This window comes from Bidens hawaiensis, unplaced genomic scaffold (genome assembly GCF_021521415.1).
Source record: "Bidens hawaiensis isolate Kalapana, Puna unplaced genomic scaffold, B.hawaiensis_p1.1 tig00018244_1, whole genome shotgun sequence".
Classification (NCBI taxonomy): Eukaryota; Viridiplantae; Streptophyta; class Magnoliopsida; order Asterales; family Asteraceae; genus Bidens; species Bidens hawaiensis.
In genome coordinates this window covers 293939-316615 of record NW_027492761.1, presented here as the reverse complement: position 1 = coordinate 316615, position 22677 = coordinate 293939, and the positions used below count along the sequence as shown (strand labels likewise).

Genomic DNA, 22677 nt, shown 5'->3' with positions numbered 1-22677 from the left:
ATGCTCAATTCCAAGTTCCACTATATGATACAATACAAATGACAAAAATCACTAAGCCCGGCCTTGCTAAACACACTGTACTGCCAGAGTTGAAATCAGATTATATATTCGATTTCACACAAGATTTTGAATTATTCCTTCATCATTTAGATACAAATATAAATATATAGTTGAAACACTGAATGATGATGTTGTTGTAGGTTATTGAGGAATGCAAAAGGCGAATAATGTATCTCCAGCAGTATAAGTAGGAAAAAAGACTCCAAAATTAGATTTGTAGCCGTTGCCAGCATACACACAGCCATTGCTTATAGACATGCCACCGTACACCGTGGCTCCGGTATCATATGACCATAAACTTTTACCGGTTGCTGCACTCATAGCATAGATAGGCCCAGCTCCGTTGGTTGACCCAGCAAACAAAACACCGTTGGCTAAACTCACGGGGCCACTTGCGGTCGCGTTACTAGGATTTCCCGTTGACCAAAAGACATTCCCAGTGGCGGCATCCATTGACACCCATCCGCCGCTAGTTGTTGTGATATTTGACGGCTTCAATGTAAAATTGCTTCCTAAGCTATTGGCAATATTTGTGTAGACCGTCTTTCCATCCGTCGCCGAACCCCATGTACCTCCTCCGCCTGCACCTCCAGGTCCAGCTTCCAACAATAATCATTGCACATACTCAACATCTATATGCATACCAATAGACACACACAATAGTTCATAAAATAAAATAAAAAATCATCAAACTGTTTTGTTCATATATATATTTTTTGTTTTGTTTTTTAAATGTTACTTAATATGTGACCATTCTATAATAGGTGGCCTTCACAAAAGGCATTGCACCAGAAATTTGTGTCACAAACTTTTGGCTAATCTGTTTGCAATCATATATAACTTATGAGATTGAGTTTGTGACGTATTTTAGCGACTAGAAAGACCGTCACTAATGGATAACCCACACTTTTTGCTACTAGTATTGTAACTGAAAGTTTTTGACCTAATTTTTTGTAACGTCATGGATTTTTATATTTTTGTAATTTGTGAATAAAAATGTTACCGTAGACCAAACAATGCTGCCATTGTTGCGATCCAAAGCCCAAGCAATGCCGCTCTTTTGTATCGTAGCCACAATGTCACGCTTTTTACCACGGTCATTAACGGTTAAAATCATTGGCGCTTGAGCGAAATCTGCATCTGGATTAGGGCCAGGCGGACACCCGTGCGTAGAAAGATTATTACAAGCAAAAAACCAGACGTCATAACCACCTAACTGTCTGTACCAGTTGATGAGTCCCGAATCCAAATCGAGTGCTAGAATAGAATTGGAATGGTTATCAGGCTCGATGCAGTTGTCTTCTTCGGTTGGTTTTGTTTGGTTGTTTTGTGCTTCTTGGCATTGTGTGACATTTAGCGGGGCGGAATACAAGTTTCCAGTGGCGATGTAGACCTCATTCCGGTGAATGTCAATTGACGGACTGCAACCCCATATGCCCGCACCGGAGTATTCGTGTTTGCTACCGTTGTTGTCCGGTAGAATGTAGGTTTGCCACAAGATTTTACCGTTTGAAGCATTTAACTTGAAAAAACTTCCTCTAAATGTGCAGCATGCTTCAAAGCTTGAGCTTTCTTCGGCTGAAGATGTTCCTACATAGATACAATCATCATCTTATATGTGATTTATTCTAATAGCAAGCCGAGCTTGAAAATCCGAATAATCAAAGTTTGATCCAAGTGAAATATTAGATCAGTTTATAGTTTCATGGTTTTCTTGATAACTGATTTTATGGTTTGGTTATGGCTATATTACACAACAAACACACACATATATATACACATTAAATTGCAAGTTTCCGTTAACTCACATAGTTTTACTATTCATAACATAAGCATATCAGGTTCTTACACTTGTGCTTTACCATCGTCAATTTCAATATGGCCGTTGCATTTACTGTAGCTTCTTACTTTGTAGCCTTGTTTTCCATCTCTCACATCTCCGCCCTTGCTTCCTCCTTCTCCTTCATGTGTAGAGATAGAGAGAAAATAGTTTATAGACTTTGCAATCAATCAAAAGACACGGGCTCGAGCTCATAATCACCATGGTTTCTCCTTTCTTAACATGCTTCATATCTTTCACAAACCTTAGCCCTTATTATTTCCGATCTCTCAAATCTGCAATCTTATTTGAAGAATCCGGCCGTAAACCACAGACAAAGAACGCGAAGTTCCAGCCCTAATTGGTACGCACTTCTTAATCTTTTTGACGTATTTACGCCACAAATTCGTTCAATTTTCAATTCCATATGTGTTACGAATTGGTAATTTGAAATTTTCAGTTGTTGAATTAAGCGGCCATGAATTTGCAATTTTCGTTCCGGTGCTGTGATTCGTTTTAATAGGAGAAACGAGCTTCGATAAAATAAAATGGTTGAAACACATCAATATAAAAACAGTTGTGGTTGGAATTGATACTATCAATTACCTAAATGAGCTACAGTTGTGGTAAGGTATGCCTTATTATTTTGTTCAATAAATTGTTGTTGCTATCGTAGTCATCGACTGAACGCATAAAGAACCATTTCATTGAGTCAGAGCAAACAAGAGTCTATTGTTCCACGCCACCACACTTATAGTTGTTCATGTTGGGTTCGTAGGCCTTGTTGGCCAGGTTTATTATTTGAAGTCAAAGAGGAGACGGGTGCGGGCGGTCGGGCCCAAGCCCAGCCCAGTTGAGATTTCTTGTTCAATAATTTACAAACCCTAGTTCAGTCTCTATATAAACAACGCTATGTACTTGTAGTTATTTTTCACTCAATAAAGAATACATAGTTGCCACCACACTTATAGTTGTTCATGTTGGGTTCGTAGGCCTTGTTGGCCAGGTTTATTATTTGAAGTCAAAGAGGAGACGGGTGCGGGCGGTCGGGCCCAAGCCCAGCCCAGTTGAGATTTCTTGTTCAATAATTTACAAAACCTAGTTCAGTCTCCATATAAACAACGCTATGTACTTGTAGTTATTTTTCACTCAATAAAGAATACCTAGTTGCCATCCGCGGACGTAGGTCAGTTTAGACCGAACCACGTTAAATCCTCGTGTTCGTTTATTGCTTTCGTGTTTGTGTTCAGTTTAATCATAACAAGTGGTATCAGAGCTTAGGTTCGGATCACACGAAGAACACGCTGAAGTTTGAACCAGTTCCGCTCATCGCCGCTGCACCAGAATCGTAGCTAGGTTCCGCCGGGTTACCGCTAACTGCTTCTAGGGTTTCGCCGCCGCCTGCAAGCTACCGTCCGTTTCTTTGCGCCGCCGCTGAAGGGTAATTGCCGGCTAGAGTTTTACCGTATCGTGTCGCTGACAATCGGAGTTTCAGGTTCTATTTTTGAAAGCTATAACTGTCGTATTGCTTGTTTCACTGATAGCGTATGACCAGAAGAAACAAGAAGAATTGTTAGTTCTTATTTCTTTGTGTTCACAAGAAAGGAAGCAGGAGGTTCTTTTGTTTCGTCTTCTTGTGTCTTACAATTAAAAAGAAGACACATTTTGTTTTCTTTTGGGTCGTGAACCAACCCTAGTCCAAGATCAAATTATTTGCTTGGGCCTAGAAAACCAAAAAGAAGTGGATCGTAATTCTGAATACAAAGGGCATTAGCTTAGTTTGTGTGGGCCAGAATCTTTGGGTTAGGTGCAAGTTCAAGTTTTTGTTAAATTTAGTGGGCTACATCAAGATCCTATTTTATGTTGAAGAGCCGTTGTTAATCATAAGAAGGGTTAAAGAAACGTAAACCTAGTGCCAACCGCGTTTGTCATGTTTTGTCGTTTCAGTTTAAAAGTTCAGTTTCTGATTTTCAATTCGTTATTCCGCTGCGTTTAAATAGGTTGATTATTTAACAGAGTTCAGCAGAACAATCGTTAAGTTCAGGCCCGTGCCACTGCTGTGTCTATCTCTGTTTTTATCCAGTTTTTCGTTTTAGTCGTTGCCATGGCAGAAGACAGAAAGGTTTCGATACAGAAGTTTGATGGACAGAAATTTGGTTGGTGGAAGATGTAGATTGAGGCACTACTTTGTTAGAAAGACTTGGATGTAGTGCTTGAGGATGAAAAACCAGAAAAGATGTCAGAAGAAGATTGGAAGAAGTTGGACAAGAAGGCTAGGGTTTATATTACATTGTCGTTGTCGGAAGATGTGGCGTTTAACATCATGAAAGAAACCACAGCCCGTGGTATGACGGAGGCACTATCCAACATGTATGAGAAGCCTTCGGCAGCAAATAAGGTCTATCTTATCCGAGAGCTAGTGAAAACAAGAATGAAAGAGGGTGGGTCAGTTACAACGCATATCAATAATTTTAATTCGATCCTGTCCCGCTTAGTGTCAGTTGACATTAAGTTTGATGATGAAGTTCAAGGCCTTTTGTTATTATCCTCTTTGCCCGACATTTGGTCGCAAACAGTGGCTGCGGTTTATAGTTCGTCTACAAAAATTAACTTTGATGGGATTCAGGACCTGATTCTGGGAGAAGATTCAAGACGCAGAAGTTCAGGTGAATCATCAGGCAATATATTAGTCACAGAAGGTAGAGGTAGGGGAAAACAACGAGGCAGTGAGAAAATGAAGATGAGTCAGTCTAAGACTCGTAAAGATATTGAATGCTGGGGTTGTAAAGAGAAAGGACACTTCAGGAATCAGTGTCCGAATAGTAAGAAAGAGGTGAACGTTATAGAAGATGACACAGATGATGGAGTCAGTAGTGATGAGGCTTTGGTTTGCAATGTTGAGAGTAAGGTTGATGCTTGGGTGATGGATTATGGTGCAACGTTTCTTGCCGCTCACTATAGTGAAACGATGAAGAATCTAAAGTTTAGGGATTTTGGAAAGGTTCGACTAGCTAATGATGATATTTTAGAGGTTACGGGTATGGGAGATGTTGATTTGATAACTTCAGCCGATAGTTCTTGGACTTTGAAAGATGTGAGGGTTATTCCATGTTTGAAGAAACGTTTGATTTCAGTTGGGCAGTTAGATGACCAGGGACACAATGTTGAGTTTGGGAATGGGCAATGGAAGGTAGTCAAAGGGAATCTCGTGGTTGCTCGTGGCAAGAAAATGGGTTCGTTGTATATGGTCTATCATGTCACCTAAAGGAGTGGATCCAGTTTTGGTGAAAGACAAAATCCGGTTCACAGAATCTCGTGAGCAGATGAAGGTTCGTTTTGCAAGTAACAAACTTAGAACCAAAGTGAAGATTCAAGATGAACGAGCTAGGAAGGTTAAATCAGTAGGAGGACATCATGACAGTGGGAGCACAGGTCGTGTTTCAGTTACATTTCCAGGTCGACAGTGGATTAAGAAAACCAGTATTCCAGCTGCAAAAGTATCTCCAGTGAATTACTTGCTGAATATGGAGAGTATTTGTTCTCAAGTTATCTCAGGATCCGGTAGTTCGTTACAGTGGGAGCCGGAAGGGACAGAGAACGGGTCAGGGGCAGTTTTAGCCGTGACTGATGTGTTGGAACTCCGGGGAGCTTCAACAAGCCTTCAGGTTAATTGATGAGAAAGCGGTGGCAACTAGAAGATGTTTAATGTTCATACTACAGAAGTACAATCAGGAGTGCAGACGAGAGTACTCAAGGACTCCGAGTGGGAGATTGTTGGGTTCGTAGGCCTTGTTGGCCAGGTTTATTGTTTGAAGTCAAAGAGGAGACGGTGTGGGCGGTCGGGCCCAAGCCCAGCCCAGTTAAGATTTCTTGTTCAATAATTTACAAACCATAGTTCAGTCTCTATATAAACAACGCTATGTACTTGTAGTTATTTGTCACTCAATAAAGAATACCTAGTTGCCACCCGTGGACGTAGGTCACTTTAGACCGAAGCACGTTAAATCCTCGTGTTCGTTTTTTGCTTTCTTGTTTGTGTTCAGTTCGTGTGTGAGTTTAATCTTAACAGTTCATTGTTTTCAAAATTGGGTAACAAAATTAGAGTCCGGCGATGAGTCAAAGTTTTCAATTCAACAGATTGTCTCCATCTTCAACCTATCGGTTTTTTGTCGTTGCTTCACATTCTATTTTTGATCTGTTATCGTTGAATCTCCTTTATTTTATGTCTTTCTAAAGATATTTTTGTTTATTTTCTTAACCCAATTCCGACTCCAACATTGTTGGGTTCGTAGGCCTTTTTATTTAGGCTCGGTTTATTATTCGAAGTTAAAAAAGGAGACGGGTGCGGGCGGCCGGGCCCAAGCCCAACCCAGTTGAGGTTTCTTGTTTAATAATTTACAAACCCTAGTTCATTCTCTATTTAAACAACAATATGTACTTGTAATTATTTGTCACTCAATAAAGAATACCTAGTTGCCACCCGTGGACGTAGGTCAGTTTAGACCAAACCATGTTAAATCATCGTGTTCGTTTATTGCTTTCGCGTCTGTGTTCAGTTCGTATGTGCATTTAATCCTAACAAGTGGTATCTAGAGCTTATGTTCGGGATCACACGAAGAACACGGGAATCAGCCGCTTACCATCGCCGCTAGAAGCCGCTGATTACGGTTTTGCTGTCGCACCACCGCTTATCCGCCGCTAGGTCGGCAGTAGTTGCACCGTTATAACGATCGTCGCGGCCATAGACGCCTTTGGTTTAGGTTCTGTTTTTTTTAAAACAATTAAGTTTGTCGTCACCACCGTGTGTACCGAGCAAGAAGAACACCCTTTTGTATTATTCCTTTTTCTTTCTTCCCAAGAACGTGGAGGTCTGTGACCAAAGTTTCTTTTGGTTTGACCTAATCAAATTTTAATCCACATTTTGGGCCGTGAAATAGGAGCCCATATTTATTTGGTGTTTGAGCAAATAATTTGGGCAGCATATGTGAATTTATTTGTTTTGGCCAATAATACAAAAGGCAGTAGCTAGTTAGCTAGTTTGTTCATTATTGTGTTGGCCAAAAGTATTTGGCAATTGAGTCATGAAATAAATTTGGGTTAAGATCTTATTTTGAAAAGTATGAGCCAAGACCAGTTGAATCAAGATTCTTTTTTTTTTGAAGAACAGTCTTCAAATCAGAAGAAATCATTTAAAGAAACGGATAACCAGTGCCAACCGCGTATGTCAGGTTTTATCGTTTTGGTTTAAAGTTTCAGTTTCTGATTTTTTTAGTTCGTTATTCTGTTGCGATTAAAAAAGGTTGATTGTTTAACAGAGTTCAGTAGAACAATCGTTACGTTCAGGCGCGTGCCATTGCTGTGTCTGTCTCTGTTTTTAAACAGGTTTTTTCGTTTTAGTCATTGTCATGGCAGAAGACGAAAAGGTTTCGATACAAAAGTTTGATGGACAGAAATTTGGTTGGTGGAAGATGCAGATTGAGACGCTACTTTGTCAGAAAGATTTAGATGTAGTGCTTGAGGATGAAAAACCAGAAAAGTTGTTATTGAAGATTGCAAGAAGTTAGAAAAGAAAGCTAGGGCTTGTATTACTCAGTCGTTGTCGAAAGATGCGGCGTTTAACATCATGAAAGAAACCACAACGCGTGGTATGATGGAGGCACTATCCAACATGTATGAGAAGCCTTCGGCAGCAAATAAGGTCTATCTTATCCGAGAGCTAGTGAAAACAAGAATGAAAGAGGGTGGGTCAGTTACAACGCATATCAATAATCTTAATTCGATCCTGTCCCGCTTAGTGTCAGTTGACATTAAGTTTGATGATGAAGTTCAAGGCCTGTTGTTATTATCCTCTTTGCCCGACAGTTGGTCGCAAACAGTGACTGCGGTTTGTAGTTCGTCTACAAAAATTACCTTGGATGGGATTCGGGACCTGATTTTGGGAGAAGATTCAAGATGCAGAAGTTCAGGTGAATCATCAGGCAATATGTTAGTCGCAGAAGGTAGAGGTAGGGGAAAACAGCGAGGCAGTGGGAGCAGGAAGAGGAGTCAGTCTAAGACTCGTAAAGATATAGAATGCTGGGGTTGTAAAGAGAAGGGACACTTCAGGAATCAGTGTCCGAATGGTAAGAAAGAGGTGAATGTTACAGAAGACGACACAGATGACGGGGTCTGTAGTGATGAGGCTTTGGTTTGTAATGTTGAGAGTAACGTAGATGCTTGGGTGATGGATTCTGGTGCTTCGTTTCATGCCACTCACTGTAGTGAAACGATAAAGAATCTTAAATTTGGGGATTTTGGAAATGTTCGACTAGCTAATGATGATATTCTAGAGGTTACGGGTATGGGAGATGTTGATTTGATAACTTCAGTCGGTAGTTCTTGGGTTTTGAAAGACGTGAGGGTTATTCTAGGTTTGAAGAAACGTTTGATTTCAGTTGGGTAGTTGGATGACCAGGGACACGATGTTAAGTTCAGGAATGGGCAGTGGAAAGTAGTCAAAGGGAATCTCGTGGTTGCTCATGGCAAGAAAATGGGTTCGTTGTATATGGTCGATATGTCACCGAAAGGAGTGGATCTAGTTTTGGTGAAAAACAAAATCTAGTTCACAGAATCTCGTTGGCAGAAGAAGGTTCGTTTTGCAAGTAACAAACTTAGAGCCAAAGTGAAGATTCAGGATGAACGAGCTAGGATAAGTCAGTCGAAGGACATCGTGATAGTGGGAGCACAGGTCGTGTTTCAGTTACATTTCCAGGTCGACAGTGGATTAAGAAAACCAGTATTCCAGCTGTAAAAGTCTCTCTAGTGAATTACTTGTTGAATATGGAGAGTGTTTGTTCTCAGGTTATCTCAGGATCCGACAGTGGGAGCCGGTAGGGACAGAGGACGGGTCAGGGGTAGTTTTAGCCGTGACTGACGTGTTGGAACTCCAGGGAGCTTCAACAAGCCTTCAAGTTAATTGATGAGAAAGCGGTGGCAACTAGAAGATGTTTAATGTTCATACTACAGAAGTACAATCAGGAGTGCAGACGAGAGTACTCAAGGACTCCGAGTGGGAGATTGTTGGGTTCGTAGGCCTTTTTATTTAGGCTCGGTTTATTATTCGAAGTTAAAAAAGGAGACGGGTGCGGGCGGCTGGGCCCAAGCCCAGCCCAGTTGAGGTTTCTTGTTTAATAATTTAGAAACCCTAGTTCATTCTCTATTTAAACAACGATATGTACTTGTAATTATTTGTCACTCAATAAAGAATACCTAGTTGCCACCCGTGGACGTAGGTCAATTTAGACCGAACTACGTTAAATTCTCGTGTTCGTTTATTGCTTTCGCGTTTGTATTCAGTTCATGTGTGCGTTTAATCCTAACAAACATCACCCTGCTTATCTTATTTGTTTTTTTTTTATTTTGCATTTTTGGTGCCCACCAAGTGCTCGATGAAAATCATGTTGTTCGATGCAGTTGTATGATGAAATGGTAATACCAAAAGGTATTTGTTGAATATTATTGTTGTTATTCACTTTGTTTTGTTGAAATGCCATGATTTATTCAATTTGTTAATTTGATGATGGGAAACCGAGTTTAATGGCATACCCCTTTTGGTTGCTATCAAATTTTTATTATTTTTCTTCATTTCATGCATGTGGTATTCAACTCTATTCTTTTGTAGTGTAGCTGAACCTATGATGTTTGTGTTTAGTTTTAGAAACATAGACGATGAAAGTTATGTATCTAAATCAATACCGCAAGTTAAGGGACAATGGATACTAATAGCATATATTATCTATATTAAGAAAATATGTAATTATTATTGAGCAAATATTTGTATTCTATTAGAAAATTGTAAACTGGCCCTATATAGAGGGTATTATGATAATGAGATTGGCAAGCCTTCAATCACTTATTCACTCATGGTATCGAGCCAATTCTAAAACCCTAGCTGCCATCAATTTTTTTTTTCTTCTGCTTCTCTTCATCACCGATCCTAACCTTCTATAATCTTCATCTTCATAGCCTACAATGGATTCCAAAATCCACCCAGCCATCACTGTTTCCAACATACGGAACTTCATCCCCGTCACCCTTGATAACGAAACGGCTCAATACGTCACATGGTCAGAACTTTTCTTAATCCATTGTACTTCCTTTCAAGTACAAGACCACCTCCAGCCCAAACGGGCACCCACTACCGCTGGTGACAAAGCACTCGCCGTTGACACAGGCTTCGAAGACTTATGGAATCGACTAGACGCGATTGTTCTATAGTGGATAAATGGTACCATATCCACCGACTTGCTGCAAACAATCATTAAACGAAAGACTACAGCCTATGTTGCTTGGATTGCCCTCGAAAACTTGTTTCAAGATAACAAAGCTTCTCGTGCGGTTCAACTACAACAGAAGCTCTCCAATGCACGTTTGGAAAATTTCCCTAATATGGAAGCCTACTGCCGTGAGGTCAAAGTTTTGTCTGATCAACTAACCAATGTCGATGCACCTCTATCAAACCAGCAACTCATTCTCCAATTGTTAACAGGGTTAACGGAACAATATGAGACCTCGGCTACCCTCATTGAAGACATCACGCCATTACCAGACTTCAACCAGGTCCGTTCCAAGTTATGCAGGGAAGAGTCTAGAAAGGCGGCTCACTCCATGAACGCCGCCAAAACAGCCGCCACAGCCCTCCATTCGTCTGCTGCCAAAGCCGAACAAACTGCCCCTTCTGAACCCAGACATACATACCGCTCGGAACAGCCTATTTCAGAATCGGGACGTGGCCGTGGTCGAACTCGGGGACGCAGCCGTGGTCATGCCATGTTTGGACGTAGTCGCGGGTCTCATACACCAACTCAGCAACCTGTTGGGTACTCACCATGGACTTATATGAACCCACCTCAGTGGCCCATGTGGTCATAATGGCCCTCACAACCCCATGCCCATACCCAACCACCAACCGACCACCTAACTCTAATCAAGGTCTCCTCGGGCCCAGACCCGCACAATCATATGCTGCTGCAGGGTACACTCCGATAGTCATCGACCAAGCACTTCATACGATGTCACTCTATCCACCAGAGACACCATGGTATATGGACACAGGGGCAACAAATCATATGACTGATCATCTAGGTAACTTCTTGTCATTTTTTAATACGGGCAATTCCTATAATATCATCGTCAAAAATAGTCATACCATTCCTGTTAGTGGATATGGCAATCAAACCCTACCCACACCTTACCCACCTTTAAAACTTAATAATGTCTTGTTAGCCCCTCACATAATCAAAAATCTTTTGTCGATTCGCCGTCTTACAACGGATAACCAAATCTCAATTAAATTTGACCCGTTTGGTTTTCTTGTGAAGGATCTCAAGACCAAGGCTCGTATCCTACGTAGCAATAGATCTGGGGATCTCTACCCTCTTACACCTCAAATACTATCCAAGATTCGCTCTTCATCAACGTTTGCTGCTATTTCTCAAGATTTATGGCATCAACGATTAGGTCTTCCGGGACCAAATTTATTGCATTCGCTTAAAAACTCTCGTTTTATTGATGTTGGAAAATTGAATAAGAGACTTTGTCAATCTTGTGTGTTTGGAAAATTCAGTCGTTTGCCTTTTATTAAGTTTTATACTCCTACGTATAGACCATTTGATATCATCCATAGTGATCTATGGACATCACCGATACTTAGCACCGGAGGTCATCGGTATTATCTATTGTTTATTGATGATTATACAAATTTTTTGTGGACATATCCCATAGGCAATAAGTCTAACGTCTATTCGACTTTTAGTCAATTTTCCAAATTAATCAACACACAATTTAATAGTCAGATTAAACAATTTCAGTGCGATAATGGCAAAGAATATGCCCATACCGCCTTCCAACAATTTTGCCAACATAACGGTATGCTTTTTTCGTTTTTCTTGTCCACACACTTCTTCTCAAAACGGCAAAGCCGAACGTACTATCCGGTCCATAAACAACATCATTCGCACCCTTCTTACCAAATCTCACCTACCCAACAATTATTGGCACCATGCCTTAGAAATTGCCACTTACCTACTTAATATCCTACCTTGCAAAACCCGCCAACTTAAATCACCAACCCAACTACTTTATAACTGTAACCCGGCTTACGACCATCTTCGTGTGTTCGGGTGTCTCTGTTATCCTCTCTTCCCTCGCACACAAATCCATAAGCTCCAACCTCGCTCTACCCCATGTGTATTCCTTGGCTATCCTACACAACATCGCGGGTATAAGTGGTTAGACTTATCCACTCACAAAATTATTATTTATCGTAATGTACATTTTGACGAAACACAATTCCCCTTTGTCAACATTAAAAATCCTAAGTTCCAAACTTATGATTTCCTCACCAACACACTCCATCCACTTTATTTGCCTCATACTCAAACCCTTGGTCAAAAAACTGTCCCTTCTACTCCACCAGCCTCACCTACGGCTCCAACTGACCCGTAACTCCAGCCCACACCCACACAAATTCTTAATTCAATCCAATTCTTCAAACTTATTCATGTAGGCCCAAACCCCCTCTTCAACCCCTCAAAGTTGCAGCCCAAACACCCAACCCAAATTCCCAACCAGTAGCCCAGCCCATACCTGCAGCCAACCCGCCACTTTCTGCCACAACCCTAATATCCACACAATCCACCTCTTTTTCGGATCATAGGCTCGCACCATCACCCCCCACAACCCGTACCATACATACTCGCTCTATGGATGGTATTATAAAACCAAAACAACCATTCAATCTCAATTGTTCCTCTATTGTTCCCGTACCTCGTAACCCTACGATTGCCCTATCCACACCGGAATGGCATAACGCCATGTCCGTCGAATTTAATGCCTTTATTATAAATAAGACATGGGAGTTAGTGCCACGCCAACCTGATATGAACATTATACAAAGCTTGTGGATTTTCCGTCATAAGTTTAAATCAGACTGAACCTTAAAACGATACAAGGCAAGATTGGTGTGTGATGGGCGTAACCAACAAATGGGCGTGGACTGTGGAGAAACTTTCAGTCCGATTGTTAAGCAGGCAACTATTAGAATTGTATTATCTATTGCGTTGGCTCAGTCGTGGAAAATTCACCAACTTGATGTCACCAACGCATTTCTTCATGGGTCTCTTAATGAAACCGTTTTTATGTACCAACCGGTCGGGTTTCGCCACCAAGATTATCCAGACCATGTGTGCCGACTTAAGAAATCACTCTATGGTCTAAAGCAGGCACCTAGGGCGTGGTATCAATGTTTCACCGACTTCGTCACCACTTTGGGATTTACACAAAGTCGGTGTGACAACTCCTTGTTTGTTTATAATCATGGTTTGGACACAACATATCTATTTATTTATGTAGATGATATTCTGCTTACAGCTTCATCTAATAAGCATCAGGTGACTTTATGGCTAAACTTGCGGGGGAGTTTGCAATGAAAGATTTGGGTCCACTAAGTTATTTTTTGGGTATTTCGGTCACTAGAAATGGCAATCAACTTTTTCTATCTCAGCAGGCTTACACCACATATATTATTAACCGGGCCGGCATGCTATCCTGCAACCCTGTACCCACCCCTGTTGAATCAAAACCCAAGCTTAGCAACACCAATAGCCCTGGCTTTGACGAACCGACTTTGTATCGTAGCTTAACAGGAGCGCTACAATACCTCACGTTCACGCGCCCGGACATTTCCTATGCGATGCAACAGATTTGTGTTCATATCCACTCACCTAAAGTAGTACATTAGAAATCTTTACAACGTATTTTACGTTATCTTAGAGGTACGACAACCTATGGTTTAACCCTCGGTTCCTCCAATTCTATATATTTACGTGCTTACACAGATGCCGATTGGGCGGGATGCCCCGACACTCGCCGATCTACATCCGGCTATTGTGTGTATCTTGGTGATAACCTTATCTCGTGGTTGTCTAAGCGCCAAACCACCGTCTCCGTTCTAGTGCTTAAGCCGAATACAGAGGTGTGGCTAATGTCGTTGCCGAAATATGTTGGTTACGAAATCTACTATTGGAATTTAATAAACCACTATCGCACGCTACTCTGGTTTATTGTGATAATGTGAGTGCAATCTATCTATCGGGAAATCCCGTGCAACATCAACGTACAAAACACATTGAATTGGACATACACTTTGTCAGAGAGCAGGTTCAATGAGGCAAGATTCGAGTTCTTCATGTTCCTTCCCGCTTTCAGATTGCCGACATATTTACCAAAGGTCTTCCGAAGCTGTTATTTGATGATTTTCGAGCCTGTCTCAGCATACGTCCTCCCGCTTCAACTGCGGGGGAGTAATAGCATATATTATCAATATTAAGAAAATATGTGATTATTATTGAGCAAATATTTGTATTGTATTAGAAGATTGTAAACTGGCCCTATATAGAGGGTATTATGATAATGAGATTGGCAAGCCTTCAATCACTTATTCTCTCAGATACTAACTGTTTTCATTCTTTCATTTAGAATTGAGTAATAGGCTTGAAGTTAGGGAAGATCAAAAATTAGTTTATACCATTATTGCATGAACTATTCAAAAACTATATTTTGGTTTTATTTTTTGTGGAGTATTTGAGTTTGTTCACTTTTGTATATGTTTGGATGCAGGTCTTTCAATATGTGGCATATCTTTTATGAGGTTGGTTGTTTTTAGATATTTTTTTATTTTTATTTTGACATTTTTTGTTTATTTGTATGTTTGATGCATATATATTTTTTTGGGGTTTGGATCAAATACAAATTAAATTAATGGCTAATTTTGGAAATCAAGTAGTGCAATTATATATGCAACATGGTGTAATCATAGTGTAGTGTAGTTACTACATCAGTAGTGTAATTACTTAGATAATTACATTACTTATAAATATAATTAAACTATTTGATTCTCACAGTTAGCACGTTGATTTAATTTGTACGTAAACTTGCCCATATTGTTGGGTATCTTAATTTATTTGTCTCTGTACAGATTTATTTTATTTATTTGTCTTTGTACAGATATTTACTCTGTTGGGTATTTCAAAAAGATAAGAGGGGACTGGAACTAGGAAACCAAAATCACTTAATGGGGGTTGGTATGAGCTCTAGCTTTGTGGATTTTTTGGTGCACAAACTGATGGTATTTTATTCCTTTTTGAAACCAAAGTAACTTCTCTATTGGCATTTCAAATGTTATAAAATGCTTTTTTTTTTATTTTTTTTTTATTTTTTTTTCAACAATTAAAATTCTTAACTAAACATATCAATTTTCTTTATTTAGATTTGTCAAAAATTGGGTTCCAATATGTAGAAACATAGATATTACATCAATATAGCAGGTAGGCGGGCAACAAGCTGCGCCGCCACCCCTTTCTGAATTGCAAACCCTGACCTGCTAAAGACATACCCCTGCCCCTTTGGAGTCGACACATTGCTATGCACAACCTGTTGGACCCTGGTTAGAAAACGGATAGCTTCCGGTGCCAAGGAGCCAAATGTATCAAAAGCCAGAGGGACAAAAACATGTTGGTTCTCTTCGCAGGCTTTAGCATGTTTTTCCACCTTCTTCCTTTCAGCCCTTTACATTGCTTGCCCAGCTACAAACCCATTATCCCTCAAACCAGCTAAGGGAGATACCCCTGTGAGGTCAACACAAGCGTGTTTTCCCCCGGCCCAACCAAAGACGAGCAAATCTGCCGGTCGTAGAGTGGATCTCCCTTCCGTGGGGTCTGTAAGGAAGTTTACGGGGGCTTCCTTTTTAGCTGATATCCCAGCTTGCCTTAAGATGTCCCAAAGAACGTCCCGCACCCAATCATGTCGGTATTTGAACCCAGGCATCTCCTTGCAATGAACCGCATGCTCTCCGAATTTATCCAGGCAGGCCTTACGGCAGATCGGACATGTTTCGTCTTCTGGGTACATTGGGACCATCAAACGGTACTTAAGTATGGCCCTATACTCGACCGCAGACATGCTTTGGCCCAAGCCATCAATCGGGATAACGGTCAGAAAATCTTGGGCATGAGGACCTTGTAAGCATTCAAAAACCGCCTTCTGTCGGGGGGACAATCCAAAAACTTCTCCCAGGCTCTGAGCGATTTTTCCAAAAAGGGCATTCGCCAAAGTTTTTTGAGGCTTTGGTGGGGCGGTGTCCATATTAGAGAAACCGCCAATGTCAAAGTCTGGGAGAGCGCCATTTAGGCGTTCCAGGGCCAGCACGTAGTCTGGGTCCAGGTCGACAACTCTGCTATTCCTTAAGATGTGATTCTGTAGCTTCCAAGACTGAGCCCTCGACGCTACAAAAGCGTAAACCCCAACATCATGAGCCGAAAGAAGGCCTAAACCCCCTAAGCGCATCGGTAAAGATGCAAGTCGCCACTGAAGATCACCAAAGAACGGGCCTCCACATACAACTATGTCTTCGATGGCTTCTCGTAGCCCCTTATCAAAACAGGATACCGCATCATCCATCATATGGGGGTGGCATGTTCGTAACCCAAAAAGCAACTTAGCAACCCCCATGCAAGACCTAAGCAGGAGGAGTTCGCTCTGGGGATCCCTAAGGCAAGGTAACAGTTTCATAAGATCAACCGCACGAGATGCTCTCCGCCTCGCCAACTCCTTAATAAAGTAGGGACTCGACTAATAGCCCCTCCAAGGAGCTTTACCCCTCTCTCTGGTCTACCAGTCCCACTAGGGAAGAGCCCATCTTTGACTTTCACCCCATTACACGCTGGCCAAAAAACCTCGGTTTTCTTAATATTAAGTTGCAGCCCCAATGATGGCCCTTCCGAGTTGATAATATCTAGGGCTTTAGCGACTTCGTTGGCACCACCAATAATAGTCCCATCATCCAAGTACCAAGCATGAAATGGGAGGTTACAGTCATTTTGTACCCGGAGAACAAGAGGGTGTAATGCTAAGGCAAAGAGGAGGGGCCCAAGGGGGTCTCCCTGCTGAACCCCAGTAGTAGCCCCTATACAGTCATCATCAACGTACAACCTAGCCGGCTGGGCATAAAGGAACTGGACCCATAGATAGATAGACGGGCAATGATGATGAACCTCTCGGAGAAGGGCTATGCGGTCGACCATATTGAAGGCATTGGAGAAGTCCACGGTAAGCATAGCTAAAGAGCCGTCCGCGTGAAAGGAGTTAAGAAACCGGTTCGCGCTGTGAAGCACCGCCTCTGCCCCATTAGGGGTCCCCACCCCAAACTGAAAGTCCCCTAAATACTGAGTCATTTCCTTCCCAACCATCTTCATAGCCACTTTAGAAACCAACCTACGCCAGATAGCCCCCACAGCAATGGGCCGAATTCCATTATCCGGCTTTAATAAAGGGGTAAGGGGGGCCGAAGCAATAAACTCAGCGAGAACCTTGGGGAACAGACCCCCTAGCCATAAGTTGACGACTTCAGTGATGGCTGAGAGCAGACCCATGGAAGTCACTGATCCCTCACCACTAAGAGCGTCCAACAAGTGTTGCGCCCGCATCCCGTCTCTCCCGCATGAGGTCCCTTTAGGAAATGATCGGATATATCTAAGCACACAGTCCCCATCCATAGAGAGAGTAGGCAGGACGACAGAGCTAGAAGGCAAGGACGGAGGCGGCACCACTGGGTGTTTATCAATGAGGGCTTTCATGGTTGAATCTCCGAGAGGGGCAACCCCACTTGAGCATAATACCTTGACTGCAGCTGTGAAATGACCATCCCTGACTTTCCTGAGACATTGTTTAATATTAAGGCTGTTTTCAGAACCCTCCTCCCCTCCGACCTCTCTTTTAGAAAAAGTGCTCCCCTCCACACGTTATCAAAGAGAGAAAGAACCAAGTCAGCAAAACCAGATCCATCTTTCCACACCGCAAGTGCTTGCTGAATGCTACTACATTGCAAAGACTTTCGATTCCCTGACCTGCGTTCCTGCCTAGTGGAAGGTTTCACCACCCTTAAAGTACAACTCAGCAACAATAGTAATTTGACCCAATTCTCAATCGAGCCTGGTGAATCAACTATCTTGCGTAAAGCGCATGCCAAAGTCTGAGCAAACGCCAAACGACAACTTGGGGGGGATGCTCTTAACCGTTTGAATGGGAAGGGAGAAAACCCGTTCCAAAAGGGATACATCCCCAACCACTCCTACAGATGGACTTGGGTCCCTATCCACAGACACACGATTAGGTTTCTGGATCCCAACAATGAATTCTCCAGCATCTCCAGAATCCACAGAAAAAGAATAGACACCATCAGCATGCTTGCACCCCCTGCTAAGGGCATGCAACGTCATGCACCTCCCACATAACCATTTATCCCCCTCCCGAAGGGCTTCCCCAACATCTATAAAAAGGTCAAAATCCTTAGAGATAGCGTCTTTTAAAAGGTTCTTCCGAGTATCCGTTTTGAAATGGGTACTTTGCATGTGCTCAATTAGGCGGAAAACCCCGAGGACCCAGGTCTACCATCCTTACACTCGTGGAAATGCTTAAAGGGGCATGGCCTTAAACCGTAAGTGGAGCTAGGAACAAGCCCTCCTGTATTTACGTTTCGAATTCTTTTTATGGTAGCCATGTACACACGAGAACAGAAACAAATAAATCACAAAAGACACCGGACCCCTAAAGACCCCGACTCGAGATGAGTTAGAGCAAGAAACAGAGACCAAACCCCTCACACTCGAAGGAGGGGAGCAACTACGGGTTGCTCACTCCCATCTAGCACCCCACAACAACCGCTAAGGCATAAGAGGAGGAAGGTATAACTCCAAAACAAAGCAAAATGGGTAGAACTCCAACTCAAAATACCCCCTTAAGCACCCAAAAGGAAAATAGAAAGAACAAGAGTGAAAAATCAAGAAGTTTGGTTGAGGCAAAAGGTCGAACAGTTGGTGTGCATGACAGAAAAAAGGTAATTTTATATTTGGGATGTGAATCAAATAGTGTCAGATTAGAATGGATAAATAAAGAGGATGATTGGAATGGAGCATTAATTTAAATATTCATAATTGTAATAGTGATGAAAATTATGAAAATAAGAAGTTTAAAATGGCCTGAATTGATTTGGTGAAGAGATAATACAGAATGGAAGGCATTAAATTGATTAATTTGTTCTTCATTTAGGCTTAAAGTTATCAAAAATAACTTTGCAGGATTGCGGTTGGAGCCTTGGAGGCTACATGAAGCAAAGCATGTTCTATGTGTGTAAATGAATAGAACTAAAGCAGCAAAGACATAGTAGTTGATTTTAACTTTTTATAAATGTGTTTTGGCCCGGTGACATACTAAAGGCTTCGAATAGAAACACAATTGAAGTATATTTCTAGCCATTTTATAAATTCTTTAATATTGATCTTACATCAACATGATTGAACCAAAAGGAGTGTACACAGTAACAACATTATCAATTTGCCATTTAAGAATAATGTTTAGCACGTTGTCCAAATTTTATAACAGACTACACGCTTTGAACTTGCAAATTAGATCGACTGAAGTGATATTATAGGGTTAATCAAATTGACAAATTAAACTGCTAGGGTAATATCTGAATTATTTAAAGACTTTGGTTTGAAAGAATTTTGCAGGCTGAGATTGTAAATTATAGACTGATTAGTCATAATAAGTGATTGTACTATGCTCGTGTACTATGACTTTATTTGTTTCGTATTAATTGCGATCTTTGTAAATTCTTCTGCACAGTGGTCTTTCTGATATCTCTTTGAATATTAAGTTCATCAGTTGAAGACTAATGTCAAAAACATCTTTTACTGTAAATAAAATATTACAATTAATCACCAACTATGTGTTGGTTATTTTAGCGTTATTGGATTAACTTGTCGATTGAGAAAATAACGTTAGAGATTAAACGAGTTAGGTGACGCGGAATGCAGGCTCGATTTAATTCTAATGTTATTTGGGCTTTATAATTGGATTTTATATTTGGGTTTAAGTAAGTAATTTACTTGGGCTTAAGGCTAATATTAGATGGACTTATAATTATTTTGTTTGGGCTCGTGTGGGAATCAATAAAACATGTTAATCGAGATTTTCCTTGGCAGAATGTTAATTATCACTCATCGACACGCATATAGAAGAGAACAACGGTTACTGGTTTCTCTCTAGATCTTCATCAAGAACAATAAAAATTCAATTCCATGTGCAGAAATTCTCTGTGTTATCCGATAAATTGTTGTGTGTAACCCACAAATAAGTTTATCTGATAATGATTACACAGAGAACAATTCAGATTATAATTTCTTCATCTACAATGACAGACCAGATTACCAGATTTGTTTGTTCGTTTAATTGATTGATTTTGGTTTAAAGACTACACAATATATACAACACTACGAAGTACGACCCGTAGTGGCGGATGCAGCTTATAAGGAGGGGTAGCACCCGCTACCCCTCAACTTTTCAGAAGAAGTGGAAATTTTTACGTTTTATGTATTGCGTTACCCCTGAAAATTATATTACGTTACCCCTCAAAAGTTTTGAAAAGACCAAAACTTTACCTTTTAAAGTTTTAAAAGCCCAAGATGATTAAAAGCCTAACATTTAGTTAAAACTTAAAAGCCCAACTTAAATAATCGGATGAAGGTAGGCATGAAACGGGTTACCGTGTGCCGCTACAAAGCGCATAACCAGGCACCTGTATGAGCTAAACAAGTAACCGGGTGTGGGGACGCGGGTAATGCTAAGCTAGGCGAGGTATGCGTGAAACGCATAACAAGGTGGTTGTATGAGCGAAACGCGTTACCGGGCGCCGGTACGCTCGAAATGCATTACCAGACCCGCGAAATTGGTAACTGGGTGCCGGTACACGCGAAATAGGTAATCTAGCGCCGGTACGTGCAGCGCGTAACTAGGCTGGGGAAGTGCGAAACGCATTACCGGGCCCCCATACGCATGAAACGCAAAACCGTCTACCCATACGCGCAAAACGTGTACAAAAATATTCGTTAATGTACGGTAAAAAAAGATTTACGCTACCCCTAAAATTATGTTCTAGATCCACCACTGACGACCCGCCGTGTAGCGCGGGTATTGATACTGGTGTGTATAAATATATTGGATTTGATTACTAAACTAATGTCAAAACCAGCCTTTGTATATATTTGACATTTTGTAGTTTTAAGTTCAAAGCGTGTACAATTATTTGCGTATTGCAATCAATGGTCAACAGTTTACTTTCTTTTGGGCCATCACAAGCAAAATTTGTCAACTTTGCACATTCTAAAATCTAAAATAAACTAAACTAGAAAATTTTATTATCTGTTATTTTCTGTTATTTTTTTCTAAGAAAACAAACCGATTCAAATGGACGAACATCTACGAACAAACATACCTTTTATGATATGTTCCCGACATGGTGATAAGAGCCGCGTAATGTGTATCGAGTTGTGTAGACCAGACGAGCTCACCATTGGCAATGTTATGCCCAAGAATATAAGCCGGCCCGTAAATTCCAACGATCAAAAGATCACGAGCAACAGTAGGGGTTGATCTTGACAAGGTCCAGTTAACTCCTGGTACAAGTCCTGTTGAGTTAAGCCCGGTTAACTGTCCTATATTGTGTTGCTATATGACCGACCCATTTGATGCGTCAAGCGCATATATGTTCCCATTCCAACTAGGGAAATAGATGGTGTTTTTGTATATTGCTGGAGTCGTGGTTATATCTTTTCCCGCTACAAACTTCCATTTTAGCCTAAGGCTAGCCACGGTTTCAGGACTGATCTTTGTTTCACCGTATGCGTATCTATGGTTATGTAGATCTCCACCGTGATTTGTCCAGTCAGATGACTACAAACATTGCACAAATTATTAGAATGATGGCTGCAATTGTTAAAACAGTAGTTTTCTTTCGGTTATAAAGCCTTAAAAGTGAGACAAAAGCAGGTACCTTAGCTGAGGTTTGGAGAAGAAGGAACAACCAAACTAGTATGGAGAAGTAGAGGCAATTGGGTGCCATGTAAATGGTAGGTTTGTTGGCAAAGGAGACTTGTAGTGTCCTTTGAATAAAACTTTATTTAAATTTGGAATTTAAAGAAATGTTTCTTTCTTGTTAAACAAGACTTGTCATTAATTTACAAGTGTAAATTGTCAAAGTGTGCGCCTACCTCTGCTCATAGATGGCACTTATCCTTGACATATGTTGTTACAATATTAACAGAATGTATAATGATAACTTGAAAAGTAAGTTGATAGATGTAGCAAACTTAGGACACGACTTCTTAATATGATATGACTTGATACAAAACTGAATAAGTTAGTGTTTGAGTTTAGCGTGTGTGGATCATAAATAAGTTGACACGTAGATGACATGATTAAAGATGTATTTAAATGAGTGCAACTGTTAAGATTAGACGCACACACGAAACTGAACACACACGCGAAAGCAGTTAACGGACACGAGGATTTTACGTGGTTCGGTCAAAACTGACCTACGTCCATGGGTGACAACTAGATATTCTTTATTGAAGATGTATTTAAATGAGTGCAACTGTTAGGATTAGACGCACACACGAAACCGAACACACACACGAAAGCAGTTAACGGACACGAGGATTTAACGTGGTTCGGTCAAAACTGACCTACGTCCACGAGTGACAACTAGATATTCTTTATTGAGTGACAAAGGATTACAAGTACATAGCGTTGTTTAAATAGAGGCTAGTCTAGGGTTTGTAAATTATTGAACAAGAAATCTAAACCGGGTCGGGCTTCGGTCTGGCCACCCTACACCTGTCTGCCCTTTGGACTTCAATTAATAAATT

General features: G+C 41.0%; 1 pseudogene; it reads right to left on the bottom strand.

The window, feature by feature from the left end:
* Positions 1-188: 188 nt before the first annotated feature.
* Positions 189-21872, bottom strand: LOC143555660 (uncharacterized; annotated as a pseudogene).
* Positions 21873-22677: the final 805 nt, after the last annotated feature.